The following is a 20,241-nucleotide window of genomic DNA, read 5'->3' as shown; positions in this document are numbered from 1 at the left end:
TGTCTTTACCTTCTGAGTCCTCTCACTGACTGTAAGAATATTTTGTACAATGGGAAAATATTTAGCATGCAAAAGCAAAAGGAAAGAAAGAAGAAATGTAAATTATGGATCCAGTGTCTTATTAACTTTGTAAATATAAACATAAATCTAAACAAAACAAAATACAATAAACAATAAAAAATACCTAGAAAAACAAAAATTAAAATGCAAAAGTACCTGTTAATTGAATGTAGAGGAGGAACCCCTTGGCTTGCTAGGCAGCTAGCCTAGTCTACTTGGCAAACTTGAGGCCAATGAGAGGTCCTATCTCCAAAAGCAAGGTAGACAGCACTCATTTGATTCCTACACATACATATGCACACATGTATGCTCACAGGTACACACACATATTCACCCACATGAAGATTTGAGTTTGAGCACGTGTGAGCATGCGCGCGCAAGCGTGTATACACACACACACACACACATACACCCCTTTAATTTTTTTTTTAGAAAAGCATGTGGTTTACAAAAGAATTAAGTTGAAAACACAGACAGTTCACACATCTGTGATCTTTGTCCTGTATGTTATTCCTGTCTTCCTGTCTGTAATTTCTCAAGTATATTTCAGCATGACACACACTGAGTACATGGGGAATGTTGATTTTATTTTTACCACGACAATTCAGTGCCTAAAAGCAAGCACAAGAGAGCCAGTTTTGTTTATGAATGCTGCACACAGTCTCTCTGCCCTCATCCACCATCAGTGAGCAAGAGAGCATGTCCTGTGGTAGCTTGTCCGAGGAGATATGCCTCAGCTCGCCTGTCATGTCAGAGCTGAAAAGCCAACCTGGGACCTCTTTTCACTTCTTGGAATGGTGGCAAAAGGGGTTGCTTTCAGAAGAGCTAAATGTCATCATAAATATTTATAAGTGACCTGGTATTGCTGCGCTGGTGGGAAGGGTGTTATAAAGCCACAAACAACTGAAAACACAGTGACAAATATATTACAGCTGCACATACATACATGGACTTCTGTGTGGGTGTATATATAATACATACTTAAGCAGTCCATGTGTGGATTTTATATGTGTGAGCATATCTATACCTGGCTTTATATTTTTTTCTCTTACCAAACACATTTATCTATTTATAAAATCTAAATGTTACTGACATTTACCATGTCATAGCCTGCATGACATTTTATGTGCTAATTCCTTTGTAGTTTTCTTTCTGCTTCCTTGCAGACAAAATTGGGCACTGTGCAGACACATGGGCATAGTGTGCAACAGTCTGTATCAGATGAGAAGCCAGGGTTCTCCTCATGCCTCACCTCCTCCCAGTTATCAAGGTGTCCATGGAGGCACCAATTTCTGCATAACACAGGAGTACGTCTGAGCAGCTTTGCCCTGCTTGCAGGTGAAGCCATGCTGTAGCATGGCTGGTTGTGGAGAATCAACAGTAATTCGCTACTGCAAACCTTGAAGCTTCCAACATTTGCTGCTTTGTATTTGCAAGCAGAATGAAGGCAGGCCTAATAAAATTACACCATAGTGGTGTCACTCTTTCATGAACTGTGTTAGAACTAGAAGTGATTGAGAGGGGGGTCCTTTTTTTTTCAAGTCCACCTGTTCTCATGTTCACCCCATTACTTACTCTTGTGCTACTATTGGGCTGTTGTGTTTTTTTTATTATAGCTGAGTAAGAAAATATAAACTCTATGATAAAAATAATGAAGGAGGGGGAGGGTTGGGGAAATGGTTCAGTCAATAAAATGCTTGTCATGTGAGCTGGAGGACGTTAGTTCAGTCCCAGAACCCATGTACAAAGGTGTGATGCTATGCACTTGTAAACCCAGTACTGGGAAGGTAGAGAAAGGTTGATTCCTGTAGTCCACTTGCCAATCAGCTTTGCCACATTGGCAAGACACAGGAATTAAGAGACACAGTATATATGAGCACCTGCATGTACATACATGAACACACATGTACACATACACACACACCACACACACACACACACACACACACACACACACACGATTTCATGATAAGTCAGAGCATCCACAAATGCACAGACTCAGGATTATCTCAGCAGGAATGCTATGTACACTCTAAGGCTGACTCTTTCTCTGTACATTTATGTCAGCTTTCTTGTTCTCTTTCACAAGAATATTCTGTCCCACCATCTATAGAACACACTAAAAAAGGGACAGTCTTATCCTTCTGAACTGTTATAGCTATAGTCTAAGACAGTGTCATATTCTATTCTCCTAACTCATCCCCCTGCTTCATTCTGCCCATTGAGGTCTCTGTTTTCTTGCCAAGAATTAGTGTGATCATTCTAAAATCCAGGCCTGGACAGCTTCCATTGCCTTGTCTGTTCAACTGCTGCCATGCTCTTCTTTAATCAAATGTGAAATATCCGCTGTGGTGCACAGCTGTAGTAATTTGAATGAGAAATGTGTATCATCATCATTTGAATGCTTGATCCCCAGTGGGTGCTGCTGTTTGGGGAGCTTCAGGAGATGTGGCCTTGCTGGAGGAAGTATGCCATTGGGTGTGTTGTTTTATTACAGCAGCAGGAAAGTGACTAATATGACTGCATTCTTCAGCCTCACCTAAGCTTCCTATTCACTCCTCACTGCAAACGTACTTGATTCTGTCCCTTACAGTTTTTTAAAATGGGCTATTCTTTTCCATTAAGCTCATTCCTTTTTTATGCTTTGGCTCTGCATCATTACATTTTGGGTAATCTTTTCTGTGGAGATATGAACACATGTCGATTAACCTCAGATGGAGAATTGATAACAGACCAAAGAAAGGATTTCACCAAAGTCCAACTTAGTGAGACAGTGAGTTTGTTTGGGTTCTTATATAATGAGGAGTATTTACAGAAATAGCTCCACTTTGTAAAAGCCCACCTAATAAGGCTGATGGCTCCTAACCAAGGTGGCTGAATGCCTAGATGTTCCTGCATACATTTCAGACAGTTTCCTCTTAACCAGCAATTGTTACTGTAAACCTAACCTTAGGGACAGCATTTGTGAGTTTTGTAGATTTCAGCAGATTCCTAAGCTCTACGAGTTTTCTTTGTTTCCTGAGCCTTGTAAGTTTCATTCATGTCCTGGTTCTTTTTTATTTTATATTTAAATTAGAAACAAGTTTGTTTCAAATGTCAGTCCCAGCTCCCTCTCCCTCCTCTCCTTGCCTGTCCCCCCCAGGCACCCCCCAGCCCCACTCTGTTCCCCAGGAAGGGTAAGGCCCTCCATGGGTGATCTCCAGAGTCTGTCATTTCGTTCAGGGCAGGGCCTAGGCCCTCCTCCAAGTGTCCAGGTTGAGAGAGCATCCTTCATTGTGGGATGGGCACTCAAACTCCATTTGTGTGCCAGGGATATGGTTCTTTTTTTCTCTGTCTTCCTTCCTTCCTTCCTTCCTTCCTTCCTTCCTTCCTTCCTTCCTTCCTTCCTTCCTTCCTTCCTTTCTTCCTTCCTTCCTTTCTTCCTTCCTTCTTTCCTTCGCTCCTTCCCTTCCTTCCTCCCTTTAGCTCCACTGTGTTGGAACTAGCTCTGTAGACCAGGCTCGTCTTGAACTCACATAAATCCTCCTGCCTCTGCCTCTTGATTGCCATGTCCTGGCTTTTAATATGACCTCTCTGTTCTCACTCAGGAGGAAATGTTTCATCTTGGAGAAAGTAGGTACATAAAATTACTTCTTTTGGGTCTTCTCTAAATTGTTACCACTCTAAAATATTATTCCCACAGTTACTTTTTCCATCCTCCTCATTCTCTTTTTCCCATTTTACCCTTTGTACATATTCCCACTTGACATTTTATGAATCTACTAGTTTGATACCAAACTCTGTCCAGTAGAAATTAACTCTTTGATAGCTGAGTTTTTCTTTTAAATGTCTTTGTATTTATCCCCAGGGCTTAGAAACTTGTCTGATATTATAAAACCATACATTGCATATTCACTGAAGGGTTTCCCAATCAAAGATCTATCTAGCAGTTTGTATGCTTTACTCCAAGCATCTCTTTCTATAAACGAAGCTCAAATTCTTTAAATTGTATAAAATTTGGTTGACTTTTCTATGCTACTTAGGGCATTCATGCTTTTCTGTAGCACTGTAGCACTTATCCTAAAAGTTTAAAAAAGTATGGCAGAGAAAAGATAAAATAAGCAAGCATTTATATGAGTTGTCATTATGGCTATCTAAAACCATCTTTTCTTTTTAGGGGTACAGTTGGGTTTCCAGAATTGCTTGGCCACACATCTTTCAAGTGCACATTCTCCCCTGTGCAGGCCCTGTGGTGGTTCCTGGAAGGACAAGAGCAGCTGTGAACTACAGGCTGATGGAGAATGTGCAGTAATGCTCTTGACAAGGATTCACTACCAACCTGTAGTGGCTGGGGCTTGCTGAAGTGGGCTCTTGACATGCTTCCAACTACCCTGTCAGTTACCTGTTGGTAATTCCATACACATCCAAAAACCCTTCCATTGGCTTTACTTTAGGCAGAAAGAACTGTGAAGTCTTTATGCTCTAGAGGCCACTAATAGCAGTGTGGCTCAGTAGGAGATGCTTGCGGAGTTTTGCCCTAGCTTGTTCAAAGATGGAGATGTGTCCTCCTGACTTTTACATGATCCTCCTAATGCACCTTCTTGATCTTTGCCCTCGTGACTTTCTATCATCCTTGCAAGTCCTCATGTCCTGTTTTAAGCTTCCTCTTCCTTAATAGAACACTTCATTTGACAATGCCTTCATTGATACTCCCACGGTCTGAGCAAAACCCATGGCAGTTCCACTTTATCCTGGTGTTCTGAAAGACACCTTAAACCTAGGGCAGAATGTCACAGGCTCACACTATTTAGTTTTGAGCTGAAATCCTGGTTCTTTGTTCAACCTTACTAATAAAGTGGAGCATCATTGACCGTTTCAAGGAGCCATTGAAACAGTCAGCAATCTGAAACCTCGGAGACTGACTATATTTCTTTGTATTATATTTTATTTATTTTTTAGAAGCATTCTTATTTACTTATCAATCTCCCCATTCCCTTGCCCTTCCATTAGCCCCACTGACCCCTGAAGCCCACCCTTCACCCACTCCCCAAGAATAGTGAGGCCTTCCACAGGGGACCATCAAAGTCATTTGGGGGAGGGCCTAGGCCCTCTTTCTTGTATCTGGGCTGCACTAGTATCCATCCATAGGGAATGGGCTCCCAAAGTCCATTTGTGCTTTAGGGATAAACACTGCTCCACTGTTAACGGTCCCATAGATTGCCCAGGCCTCCTAGCTAGCACCCATATTCTGAGGGCTTGTTTCAGTCCAATGCTGGTTCCCCAGATTTACAACTAGGGTCTCCCTGCTCTCACTAGTTCAGGTCAACTGTTTCTGCCGGTTCCCCCAGCACAGTCTTGACCCCTTTGCTCATCACTCCTCCCTCTCTGCAACTGGATTCCAGGAGTATGGCTCAGTGTTTAGCTGTGAGTGCCTGCTTCTGCTTTGATCAGCTACCTGACTATATTTCTTTCTTTTTTTTTAGTTTAATTTTTAAATTTAAATTAGAAACAAGGTTGCTTCACATGTCAATCCCACCTCCTTCTCCCTCCCCTCCTCCCACACCTTTGCACCAACCCCCCATTCCCCCTCCCCAGTCCCCACTGCTTTCCCCAGGGAGGATAAGGCCCTCCATGGGAGGTATCCATAGTTTATCATTTCATCCAGGGCAGTGCCTAGGCCCTTCCCCAAAGGCTGAGAGAGCATCTCTCATTGTGAGATGGGCACCCAAAGTCCAGTTGTGTGCCAGAGATAAATACTGATCTACTACCCAAAGCCCTATAGATTGCCTAGGCCTCCTCACTGACACCCACATTCAGGGGGTCTAGATGAGTCCCGTGCTGGATTTCCAGCCATCAGACTGGGGTTCAAGAGCTCCTCCTTGTTCAGGCCAGCTGTTTCTATGGGTTAAAGAAGCCCAGTCTTGACCCCTATGCTCATCAGTCCCCCCTCTCTGTCACTGGGTTCCTTGAGTTCAGTTCAGTGTTTAGCTGTGGGAGTCTGCCTCTGCTTCCATCAGTCATTGATTGAAGGTTCTGTTTCCCAGACTTTCTGGCAGTGGGACTGTAGGCTGGTACTCCCCTGATCCATGTCTAAAATCCATATATGAGTGAGTACATACCATGCTTACCTTTTTGTGACTGGGTTACCTCACTCAGGATGGTTTCTAATCCCATGTCTAGGAATGGATTACTTTGGACAGATTACTTCATTTTTCAGCAGCGTTTTTCTCTAATAAATTAAAACCTATCCTTTGGGGATGCATTTCCAGCAATAAATTAATCCACGTCATTATAGAGCAACCTGAAAGTTTCCATGTCAAAGTATTCTAACTTTCGATGATACAGGAGAATAAAATGGACACGCACAGTGTCTGATTGAGAATGAGAACTCCAGAATCTGATGTCCAGGTTGGTTTACCCTGGCTTTGTTACCTTCCAGCTGTACGACCACAAGTGACTTTAGTTTCCTGTGCATCACTTTCTCCAGAGGGAAACAGATGGCAGTATGTTTCTCATGTAACCAATGGGAAAACAACACAAACCACTCTACAAACACTTAGAACAGCATCTGTCAAATGTATAAGGTAGTATAATTTCTAAGGGGAGGGAAACAGAACATATGCATATACATATAATGTACATTTCTGTATCACATCTACTAGAAAAAATACTATTCAAATAAAGGCTACAGAGCAAATAAAGGCTAAAGAAAACTAGATGAATTATCTTAATGCAAATTATTTTAGTACCGTAGCATACAGCTTGTCAAACACAAGGTACTCCTTCATGAATCATTTACTACATGGTGAGACCCTATCTCAGAAAAAGTACCCAAACATAGTTGAAAATATTAACTAAAGGAGCATTTCCTAACCAGTACTATATCTTAAATAGTTGAATCTGACTTAAACACCTTTGTGATAACTCTGAGAACCATCAGTGCATGGGGATCAACATGAAAATTTAATAAAGGAAGTGATGCAGGTCTTATACATTTCTAACTTAGGGATGTTAGGCAGATGCTAGAAAGATATTTTGAACAACCATGTGGATGCTTGAACAAAGCAAACACACAATAAGAAATGCAGCCTCCTAAAATTAAATGTAGTGTAAAGGGAAGGACTCTATTTCTGTTGGTTCATGACTCTTTATGACCCTTTTAACTGGAGTGTATGAGAGTGGGCATATGCTTGCATTCATATGTTGGGTTGGGCAATGGAGGGAAAGGTTGGATTTAAACCACACTGTATTGCATTCAATGAATGCATTTAAAAATTTCTGTCTTAAATGATGGGTTGTTTCTATGCAATTAAGTATCAACTGTATAACATAAATATCAGTTACTACTTTTCTACCCTCTAATCTGAGGCAGAGATACTTGTCAATACACAGCAGTTTGTTTTCTTTTTCTTTTCTTTTCAAGACAGGGTTTTCCTGTGGCTTTAGAGGCTGTCCTGGAACTAGCTCTTGTAGACCAGGCTGATCTTGAACTCACAGAGATCTGCCTGCCTCTGCCTCCCAAGTGCTGGGATTAAAGGCATGTGCCACCACCACCTGGCCTGTATTTTGGTTTTATCTGTGTATGTGTGTGTGCTTGTCTGTGTGAACACATGTGTGTATGCTTCTTTATGTGAAAATCAGGGTTCTACACTGAGTGTCTTCTTCAGCTACTGTAAAGTGTCTTCATCTTTTTTTCCTCCTGAGATAGGATTTGTTTTTCTGCCACTTTTACCTGGAACTCGATGATTGACTAGGCTGACTGGGCAGATCCAGAAATCCAACTATCCCTGTCCACCTGGGACCAGGATTACAGGTGTTTGTGCCAACCTGCCTGGGTTATCATTCATAGGTTTTGGGTATTAAGATCCCATCTGTGTGCTTGATGAGCAAACATTACGAACTCAAGCATCTCACCAGTCCTGTGCTTCCTGTTAAGGAGGCATGAGTAAGGAGAGTACAGAAGTGCTTTAGGGGGTTGAGAAACAATAAGCTAGAGAGAAGACATTTGAAAATCTCCCCTTGTAAATGTCTTCTTGGGACACATGCATGGATGCCCTCATGCTTTGTGATCTTTTCCAGTAGAAAAGCCTCTTCCCAGAATAAGTAAGCAATCAAATGGAAGCTGTAAGAAAATTAATCAGCAGAATCTTCTGAAACTGGATGTCTTCCTTCTGCTTGAAATTATTCTGTTGGTAGTCTTAGATTCTGTGAGAGAGAAATAATTATTTTTCATAGGACAACTGGCTCAGCCATCTACTTTGTATTTAAGGAGACATCGCTGTGGTTTGCTTTTTTCCCAGGCTTTCATCACTGTTATCTACGTATGATGATACTGCAGAAAAAACACACTGCTTTTGATCCCACAAATGCATCTTTCCAGGTGTTTCCACCTCAAAAAAGACCATCCAGACCAATACTTTCTAACTTGTTTGATGTGAAATAGAATATTCTATTAGTTACAGCATTAGAGAAACTTGACTTTGGACACTGAAAGAGGCTGATGTCACCTTCTTTCTTAGAGGTGTGTGTGTGTGTGTGTGTGTGTGTGTGTGTGTGCATGTGTGTGTGTGTGTGTGTTTACACAAATGCATAGGTACTTGTCCACATGTGGAGGCTGAAGGAGGTTGATGTTGGATGTCTTCCTCAAATGGCTTTCAATGTACATTTTTTTGAGACAGGGTCTCTAACTGAACTTGGATCTCATTGACTCACCTAGACTGCATGGCTAGAAAGCTTCAGGAATAATAATACTCTTTTCTTAATCTCCCTACTGAGATTATAGATTTCCTCTGCTCTGAATACCCTTTTTTTAATAAAAACAACAGTTCTGGTGGATCAAATTCAGGTCTGTATGCTTGCATGGGAAACAATTAATTGTCATTTTTCTCAGCCCATAGTAGGTCTCTAGTAATTTATTCCCCTCTTCTCACTGAAGGGAAACACAAACATATAGGGAGACTGGGCAGCAGGGAGGTCATACTCCAAATGGCCATGGCCTACTCTGTGACTCTGGAGTGCTCCCTCCTGATTCCCTAGCAGGTGGGCATGGTGTAGTTGGTAGACACTTCTGTTTCTCAAGCCACCCATTTGCAATGGCATCAGAGAAGGCTATGGAAGGAATTAACTTGAATTTCCAAAAACCAGGCATTCCAACAGGTGCATTGGCAGAATCTTGACAATATATGCATGCCCAGGAGGACAAATGTAAACCAAATGACATTCCAGCTATGTCAGTCCTCTCAGGCTAGAGTGACTGGCAGCATAAGAGATGGCATTTCGATGGCATTTTCTTTTTGGAAAAAGTGATTGACAATAAAGAGAGAGCAACTCCCTTAAACTGTGATACCAAACTAAAAGTCAGAAAGATAATAGTTAAGGATAACTTATTTCTTGGTGTATTGATTCATAATGGACAGAGAGCCAGAGGTAGCCTGGAAAGTCAAAAGCAGAGCTAAAAGAGGAAACTTTAAATTCTGCTTCTAAAAGGCAAGTGACACTTGGTTTCAAATAACATAGGTTTACATAGTGTGTGTTCTTTTTACAATCTTGCAGGATATTCCTTCCAAATTCTTAACTGATTCAGAGTTACTGATGACTGCCAAGCATTCCACTGCAAACTAAGGCAAGAGGTTTATGTGTGTTTCTGAGTATGTATGTGTTCATGTGTATGTTCATGTGTGAGTGGGTACAAATGCATGTATATGTATGTGTGCAGGTCAAGTACATACCATTGCTCCTCAATTTATTTTTTTTAAGTTTTTTGATGTCTTTAAATTTATATATGGATGTTTTGCTGGTATGCACATCTGTGCACCATGTGATGTAAATGCATGCACACATATGGATGTTTAACTCATATATACATCTGTGTACCATGCACTTGGCCAGTGTCCATGGAGGTGAGAGTGATATCAGATACCCTGGAACTGAAGTTATAGTTCTGAACAAACATGTTGCTGCCAGGAGTTGAACACAGATCCTCTGGAGAAATAGTCAGCGCTCTTAACTGCTAAGCCATCTCTCCAGCCCTCAACCTTATTTCTTGAGTTCAGTTTCCTTAGTAAATCTGGAGCTCACCAACGCAGGTAGTCTGGCTAGCCAGTGACCCTCCAGGATCCTACTGTCTTGGTCTTCCCAACTCTGAGATTATAGGAGTAGACCACCACTGTAGACTTTATATGTGGGTGCTGGGGATTCAAACCAAGTTTCTTTTGCTGAGCAGAAGGCACTTTACCAACTGAGCTATCTCCTCAGCCCTTCTAAAAGCTTTCTAAAGAGGACAGGGAGAGAGGGAGGGAAGGAGAGAGAGAAGGAGGGAGGGAGAAAGGAAAATAGGGAGTAAGGGAGAGGAAGAGGGAAAGAGCCAGGGAGGAGATAAAGAGGAAGGAAGAGAAGGAGGGAGAATGGGAGAGAAAGAAGGAGACAGGGAAGAAGAGAGAGACAGAGACACAAAGAAAGACAGAGATAGACACCGAAATGACAGAGGCAGAGAGACAGAGACAGGAAGAGAGAGAAGAGGTCTTATGTCAAAGCAATAGTTCTGAGATGCCTGAATACACGATGTAGTGCCTCTCTTTTCCAGGCACCTGAGGACATCAATTCAAAGAACATCTGCCCTTGCTGGGATGTATTGTAAAATAGAAAGAAAGGTGTATCTGATGGTCTGGTGTTTGTGTTGTAGTCCATCAAAAGGAAAATGTTCACTCTTGTTTTGTAAGGAAAAGAAAAGAAAAGGAGAAAGATGAATAGGAGTGGGAGGACTTGGAAAGAGCAATTCCCAGGAGAAACGTTGCTGGAGAGCAGCTGAGAGGGTTTTATTACAAACACACGAGTTAAAGGTGACATCATAATGAATTGGAGTCAATGTCAGTCCCATTTCATGTTAGCAAGCTGCACAGGGGGCTTTAAAAAAAGCATGAAGGCAAATGGAATGATTGTTTGGATCAGCATGATGTTTGATTTCTTTTCAATTATCCCTTGGAAATATTAGTGGAATTAAATGTTTTTAAGCAGGGGTGGAGGTGATTCCAATACTTATGAAGAAAATAACATTCTTTATGCTCTTTGGGTTTTAACTCTCTCTCTCCCTCTCTCTCTCTCTCTCTCTCTCTCTCTCTCTCTCTCTCTCTGTGGTTTGTGTGTATGTGCACACACATATACTATGTGTGTGAAGAAACATGCATGCCATTAGGTGTATGCCTTTGACTTCTGTCTTAAGATGGGGATCCCTTTTTCAATGCTGGGTCCACCAGAGTAGCTGAGTCATGGGCATTTTCCTGTCTCCATCTCCCACATTGAACTAAGAGTGACAGGATTTCAAATTCACATTGCCATACCCGGCTTTATGTAGGTTCTAGGTTCCAAACTAAGATTCTCATATTTGCACAAGCAACCACTTTATTCTATGACCTATATTTCCAGTCAAGGATTTTAATTCTTCAGTTCTTGAAGTGTAAAAGTGCCTAAAAATAGCTATTTCACTAGATTCTAAATGTATCCATTGGGCTTACTTACTGACAGTGAAATCAGGGAGTTGCTCAGCCCAGACATCACAGTAATAACAAACTAAGGAGTGGAAATACTTTTCTATCCAGCTTCCATCATTTCTGTGCCATTATATAAGGTTGAACCCTAACCATTTTCAGAACTGTATGGTGACATTCTTTAGACACACACACACCTGCTCTTCTACATTTTTGGTGTGCAGAATAGCTGTATGTATGTAGGTAAGTCTGTAGGATATTTCCTTAATTAGTAATTGATGAGGGAGGGCCTGGGTCATTGTGGATGGTGTCATTCCTGGCCTGGTGGTTCTGGGTTCTATAACAAAACAGGCTGAGTAAGCTGGTGGGAATAAGCCAATAAGCAGGACCCCTCTATGGTCTCTGCATCAGCTTCTGCTTCCAAGTTCCTGAGTTGTTTGAGTTCCTGTCCTGACTGCATTAAAACAATGAACAACGATTTGGAAATGTAAGTCAAATAAACACTTTTCCTTCTCAATGTGTTTGACCATGGTATTTAATCACAGCAATGATAACCTTACCTAGAACACTTGGTGTTGAGACACAGAATGGAATATTTGTTTTGGGGAGAAGAATGCCAACAGTATTGCATCAGATGGAGGGAAATATATAAGCTACCCCTAATGTTTACAATATGCTCATTTGTAAGATAAGTATTCCTGAATTAACACTGGATCTGGCTACCAGGAAGTACTTCAGATGAACAAGATGGCAACAACAAGCCCTGGTATCATTGACAAAAAGATAAATTAATAGTGTAATGCTGAAACCTCAAGAATAGTTACAACCATTCTTCCTACCCTGAGCCTCCACTATGGAATCTGAAGGACTAGTAATGAGATGTGCACACAAGAATTCCTTTTGCTTCACAGTGCACGCCAGTGTGTTCATTAATTGTGACAACTCCCCTGTGTGGCAGGTAATAATGTGCTCACTGGAGAAAATTAGGAAGAAAGCAAGTGAAAATGTCTTTGACTTTGTATTGGCTTAAAGTCAGAAAGAACCGCTAGGAGTTGGGGTGCCCTTGACATGTATTTTCCATTGGAGGTAATACTAGGGTCATGATTCCATGTATCTAGTGGAGAATATCGCCTAAGATTGGTGACAGCATCTTAGCATTTGTTGTGTGAGAAAGTCAGTATGGCTTCACATCCTCCCGGAATCTGTATGATCTTTAACCTGGTTCTTTCAGCAAACACCACAGAGGCCAGTCCTAAGGACGGCTGACAGAGTGATGCTGGGACATCACGTTCTGAATAAAGCACCTAGGAAAGACACAAGAGTGATACTTTTGCCACACATTTCATCGAGGTCAGGTCCTGGCTTGTTCTTTGAGAGAAGATGCTTCCCAGTCTGTCTGGCTCTTGCTTTCTGCTTACAGAACTTTACCCCCGTGCATACCCCTCAGGATCTCATTAAAATGCCTGTGAGTCTCCATTTCTCAAATGCTGCCAGGCAGGACACAAACTGCTCAGTCAGAGGGCACCTATGGAGCAGCAAGGCCTGAAAAATAAAACAGTGGACTGAACATACAAAGACAAAAGACAGAAAGTCCCAGAATAGCAGATATAAAGGCAGCTGACAGGAAACTGGTTAAGTGGGCCAGCAAAAAACTCTCTGGAGAGAGGTTTCTGGGAATCTAAAAGTATACTTTTTAACATGGGTGAGAGATTAATATGAAGGGTGAGAATGGATTCATATAAAGTATGGTAATCAGTAGATGAGGCAATTGTTAGACTTCCAAAAAGAAAAGAAAAGAAATTGAGAAAAAAACCCAGAATTCTAAAGTGAAGTCATTCATACAATGTCATACCATCATGCAACAGTGGTTCTATATGAGTATAGAGGAGCTAAAACCCCTATTGCCTAGAGTCAATGTGTTACTCGTGTGTTGTTGATAGTGATGCTAGAGTAAAGACATCAAGTGCACTGCTAGTTATGTAAAAATTCCTCACAGGATAAAACATTTGCTCTGTAAGTGTGAAGACCTTTCTTTGAATTCCCAGGATCTATACAAAACTCACTCAGGCATGGCAACTTCATGTAATCCCAGAACTCAGAAGGCAGAAATGAAAGATCTCTATGGAAACCTGTGTAGCAGATAGTAGTATTATCAAGTTCCAGGTTTGGGCTGGAGAGAAGGCTCAGCTGTGAAAGTCTAGGCTCACAACCAAAAATCAAGTTTCAGATTCAGCAATTGGAAGCCCAATAAACAAAGTAAATAAAAGTCAAGTAAAATACCTGACATCAACTTTGGGCCTCCGCATGTAGATATGTGTATGAGTACCCATAACATATGACCATGCATATACACATACCATATATACGTGTAAAAATTACCCCATGACCAATTATGTATATGACATAGTAATTAGTAATGACTATGAAGGACTATGAAATTGGCTCATGTATTTTTACATTAAGTATTTTGTTGTTGTTTTAGCGTTAATTGCATATAATATAAACTATCCACTATCAAACACACTTCCATGTTATGTGGGTAAGAACTCTCCATTTCTTGGGCTTGCTGAGTTTTACTAAATCACACACTTGATTTAACCTTATGCTGCTTAGTTTATCATGTCTCCTAAGTGTATAAAAGCCACTTTTAAGGTTGTCAGTAAAAAACCACATTGAGTGACAGACTTGAAAACAAAATTAAAAGTGATTAAGGAAATCAGTGATTGTTAGTGCCTGTCAGTCAGACCTGTCCCATTTGACCAAATTGAGATGATGGAAAAGGAACATAGGGATGTGATGTTATGAGAGATTTGCTTTATTGAAGACATCAGGATTAATACAACTTCAAGAAGGACCTGTGTGAGAAAGAGAGAAATTCCTAATGTTGGTAACCATGGTCAAAACAAAGGGTCTTTGTGTGTATGTGTGTGTGTGTGTGTGTGTGTGTGTGTATGTGTGTGTGTGCACGCGCATGTAAAATAGAGATCAAAGGGAAAATCTGTGAGAGCTGATGAGAAGGTAGCTGAAGGACTTTTGGAAAAAAGTTGATTGTAGAAGAAAATTAGTTGCCAATGAAAACCTTTGATATGGATCAAAATTCCCTATTGTGAGTGCACACACATGTGAATGTGCATACATACCATACATACATGTAAAAGGTATCTGACATAAAATTACATATAATAAATAATACTTAATAATGATTATAAATGACTGTAACTGCATAAAGTATTTTCTATATTAAGCCTTTCATTATTGTTTTAGATTTAACGGCATCTAATATAAATTACTCACTATCAAACATATTTCCATGTTATATGGGTAACAAGTCTCATACCTTATACCATATATTCCTATTCCTGAAAAACTCTGGCCAGTATGACTCTAAATCAGTACCAGGTTTCAAGGACTGAAGGGACAGAATGACAGTTTTGCCTGATGACAGTGTTATAGGAAACAAATTGATAATCTGTGTCCTCAAACGTTGAGAGTCCTAGGACCTTCAAGCATACAATATACACACACACTCAGTAAACTATAGAAGCAAAAAGAAGTTGCTTCTTCTTATCCCAAGTTGTCTTCCAATATGGCTTCCTGAGCCACTATATCAGCACAATGGACCTTCTTGGAAATAGACATTCTGGAAAAGAAACATCCTTTCAGGATTTTGCTTATTGTTATAGTGTTCCAGAACACTCCCTTCCGATCATCTTCAACTCAATGAGAAAATAGTTTTTCTACTTTCAAACTCTATCTTTTTGATCCAACCTGTGGGTATAGGAAATACAGCAACTTTCAATGTATGCTACCTGAGGATGCTGATGCCGTGGAGGAAGACTCTAAGAAGGTCACATCATCTACAGCTGCATCAAAGACATTGCTTGCGATAATGGTTCCACTCGTTCTATGAAGCACATTTGGTAGAAGACACCAGAGACCTGCACCAGTGACCTCACACAGTTTTCCAAGGACAAAAGTTTTCAAATATCAAAAAAGTTGTGCTTGAGATAGCAAGTTACTCAGGTTGTGAACAGGGTGTCTCTGAGTGCTAGAAGTGATTCCCAAGAAACAAAACAGGTGAATACACAGAAGGAAAAGAGGTAACGAAGCAAAACCAGAACTTCCAAGAAAGAGAGTGGAGCATTTAAGCAGAAATATTGTTTTGGCCTTAGACAAGCTCCTATTCCTTCTTGTAGGGAGAATCATCCATGCTCAGGAAGTAAACTAAACTTACAAGGATGAAGAAATAAGCATGTTATCAGGAAGAGCCTAGAATTCATGAGAGTTCTCCCACCCTCCAGGTGCCAGGCTTGTATAAAGAAGATTGTACAACTGCTAAGGAGAGAAGAGGCTCTCCCCCAGGGAGAGTTGCCTGAAAGTTGTGCAGGATCCTCGAGGAATGTGGCTTTTATGAGTCATGTTATGTGGATGCCAGTTGATGTGGCTTCCTTTGAATCATTCATGTTCCAGTACATGACTCCTCATCAATATTCTTATAAGAAATTCCAATAAAATCTCTGATTCACTAAACCAGATTTAGGTAGAATCATTTCCTTGGTTTGATATCAATGTTCTTTCTAGGACAAAAAGATGTTTTCTCATGTCTGCCTAGGAAAAGATATTCAATATCCATAAATAGAGTGAAAACATGGATCCAACATAGCTTGTCCATACAAGAAGGAAATCTACAACAAATTAAAGACACATACCAAGAACACTACCATGGACATATTCCTGAAAAGAATGAAACCTCTTCAAGGAGGTCTCCAGAAAGATTCTTCAGCAGAGATTCCAGAAGAATCATTATTCATAATGACCTCATAGAACGACAAGATGTGAATATAAAAGACAGTGGCATCAAAATCTAGACACTGTAATGGCCTATGTTAATATGCCATTACCTTAGTTTTTAAAAGAAAGCTTAAAAGTAAAAAAAAGAACCACAACACACTAGTAAAAGAAAGAAGCTTATACAGTATTTAAATAAATCAGGAGAATGTGCCTATACGGATGTTCAGTGTGTGTTATTGAAGCAATAAGTACTACAAAACAGTCTGAAAGTTAAAAATTTAAGGAAAGGAAAGTAAAAAAGATGTACTAAGTTAACGTTAATGTATTACTGAGAAAATATGATAGCTTAAATGTACAGTTTTATAAAGTCTACAGCAGTAACTGAGGCCTTCACATTCCTCTGTCATTTACTTACCAACTTAACCAGGGAAATTTCCAGTTTTATAGGCACCGTTCATATTATTATCTATGAAGAAACAGCATTAAAAATGCCATATTTTATTGCGCCTTTTAATGCTTAGATGCATAAATAATTACTATTGTTATCAATACTCATCATGTAGCAGGCTAGGTGTGTTGCAGGTTTGTATAAGTACATTCTGAGGCTCATGCAATGATGAAATCACCCAATGCCTCATTTCTCAGTGTATATTACCTCGTCATTAAACAGCACTTGGGCTGTGCTTGGCATTGTGAGGAAAAACATTTAACTGGTTTACAACAGATACCTTTCTGTTATTGACTTGTCTCCCATGTAAGTTAACACATCTGAGGAGTGTGATAATTGGTGTATATATGAGGGCTGCATCCTCAGCTAAGCCAAAGAGGATTATGATTTCAAGTAAAACAATATAATTGAAAGCAGTAAAGAAAGAACAACACTGTGAGCCTACAGCTCAATTGTGGAGCCAATTCTAGCAGAAACATGGAAAAGTGATGAAACCATTATCACTCAAAATCAAGATTGGATGAAGCAGTAGCATAGGTAATCATCTTTTATTTTTAAACATTCTACAGTGTTGGTTTTTAAAATTATGTCCATTTGAATTTTGGAAGGCAGGAAGAGATGGCAAAAGGGGAAAAAAGGGAAGGAGAAAGCATGGCTATAAGGTGAAATGTGAGGAAAAAGGAGGCGTGGATATTTATGGAACTTTCTTGCCTAGATTTGGACTTAGGGAAGTGAGGAGCATTTAGCAAAATGAAGCAGGAGTCATTGTGTTGGCCACCACACCTGTAATTACAGCACTTGTACTCTCAAAGGCTGATTCAGTAGGATTGTCACAATGCTGCCTGAGGCCAGCCAGAGTTCCATAGCTAGACACTTGTAACATGAATAATAAAAACCCAGAGACAGATACTGCTGTTCAAGCTGAAGATCAGAAAAGCACAGCAGCCAAGCCACCAGAGAGCTCTTACGTCTACCAAGGCTAAAATGGAGATTCTGTCTTCTCTGTGGCTTGAAACTGAATCTACTATGAGAGCCTTTGATTCCTCCTATACCTCTCTAGTGCTGGGATTAAAGGCATGAGCTCTGTTACTCTTTTAGACTGATTCACTTTCATGTAGCCCAGGGTGGCCTTGTTCTCAAAGAGAATCAATTACCTCTGTCTTCTGAGTCCTGGGATTAAAGGTAAGGGCCACCACTGCCCAACTTCTATGGCTGTGGCTAGCTTTGAATTCTGATTTTCGGTGGCTTTATTAGATCATAAACAGTATTTCACCACAGACACTTTCTCAAAAACAAAACAAATTACATAAACACGAAAGAAAAGGTGGTAGGAAAACAATTGTGTTTTACTAAGAACCTAGAAGAATCTCATAGTCTCTTCACTACAGATATCACCAATCATCATACAGGCTACTTGAATTAGATATGTTGTCTCACACTTACTGAGAAAAGACCAGAATTGATTGACATTCACTGGACTATTAGAGGGTTTAAAATACACATCTTCATAGGGTCTGGAGCTAGGCAGTGGTGTGGCATGACGTGACAGAAAGGGAGGGAATGAAAACAGAGCATGGAGGTGAAGGTCTTTCATGACTAGACAAGTCCAGAGGCAGCCTGAAACAGTGGTCACCAGAGGAGGCCAGCAAGAAGGAAACAAGCAGCAGACAGGGTTGATATGACCTTGTCCTGACAAAGTCTCTCTCTTATGCATATAGATACTTTGCATATATGAATTACATGGATAGTGCCCATGGAGGCTAGAAGAGGACGCCAGAGCCACTGGGACTGAAGTTATAGACAGTTGTAAGCTGCCATGTAAGTACTTAGAATTGAATCCAGGTCTGGAAGAGCAGTCACTGCTCTTAATCCTAGAACCATCTCTATGGCTCCAACATTGTGGTTTTTTTAAATTCAAAATATGAACTTAGAAGTGACTTTAAATGTCTTTAATCACACTAGGTATTAGCTATTTTTTTGTATGTGTGGTTTAAGAATTTATAATCCGTATTTAGTCTTTACTATCTAGAACCCTTTAATTAGGCAAAAGGGTCAAATTTTATCCCTAAGTAGGTATGGGAGAGATTATATACTGGAAAAGACAGGAGTTCATATGGAGGATATAGTACTCAACCCACAGCTATGTAGACCAGGATGGCCTTGAACTCAGAGAGATACACCTGCCTCTGCCTCTGGAGTGCTAGGTTTCTTTTTTATCTAGCCAGGCATTAAGGAATTGACGATAAGTGTTAGGGAAAAGAATGGCAAAAGCACTAAAACATTCAAGGCACTGGTCAAGTACTCAATGTTGTACCCGGTGATTAGAGAGATGGGAAAAAGAAGAAGTGACTCCCTATCTTCTTATTACTTTCTTGCTGCTATGGTAAACTACTCTGACAGATTCAACTTAAGAATTTACCTTGGCTTACAGTTCAAGGAGGACCCAGCCCATCATGGTGAGGAAGACTTGGCAGCATGCAGGAAAGGGATAGTGGCAGGAACATAGGCAGTCTGGTCACATTGTGTACACATCCAGGAATGAGTGACTAGGAAGTCACAATGAAGCACTTTTTCCAGAGAGGCTACACCTCCTAAAGATTCCATGATATTACCAAGCAGGGCTAATATTGAGGATCACCTCTTCAAACAAGTGAATCTATGTGTGACATTTCCCACTTAAACCACAACACATATCTGACAGACTAAATCAGAGTGTAGAAAAAAACCATTGCTCCTATCTGGGCCTTGTAATTTTCTGATTCTACATGTTCTGATTCTGCCATTGTGGTTTGTACTTTTTGTTGTTTCCATAGGAGCCTGTGTGAACAAGAAGACAAATGGGGAACAGAGAAGCATGAAACTCTCACCAAAACTACCTGTACCATTGCATTCTGAACGGTTTATGAAGGGTCTGTAAGAAGAAACCAAGACTCAAGTAGACAGTGTGATTGACGCGAGATCATTTATTTTGTAACCAGAGAAAGTTTGAATCTGACTTTCTGTCCTTATGTTGCAGGAACACTCTGTTTTTCTTCCATATATACCCTTCTCCTATAATACGAGTAACCACCAGGGAGAATGGTAGGGTGACTCTTGCTAAATGTCAGGAAGAATTAAATCCCTTTCCTTATTTATGACTCACAACACACCCATGCAATAAGTATTATCATTTCCTCATTTTATAACTTTACAAATGTTGGAGTAGGATGTTACATTGCATGTGTGTTTGTATGCAACTATATACCATAGCCTAATTGAAGGTGCATGTAAGCCAAAGTCACATGATATGGAGCTCCAGAGAACTTCATTAACTCATAAAGCATATTATCTACAAAGATAAGAAAAAAGGGAACAAACTACCAAAAAAATCTCTCAACATCATTTTAGACTCTCTCTCTCTCTCTCTCTCTCTCTCTCTCTGTGTGTGTGTGTGTGTGTGTGTGTGTGTGTGTGTGCATGTGTGTACCCTCTTCATGAAGT

The sequence above is a fragment of the Mesocricetus auratus genome, unplaced genomic scaffold, assembly GCF_017639785.1.
Source record: "Mesocricetus auratus isolate SY011 unplaced genomic scaffold, BCM_Maur_2.0 Super-Scaffold_100013, whole genome shotgun sequence".
NCBI lineage: Eukaryota > Metazoa > Chordata > Mammalia > Rodentia > Cricetidae > Mesocricetus > Mesocricetus auratus.
Note: the sequence above shows the minus strand (reverse complement) of the source record.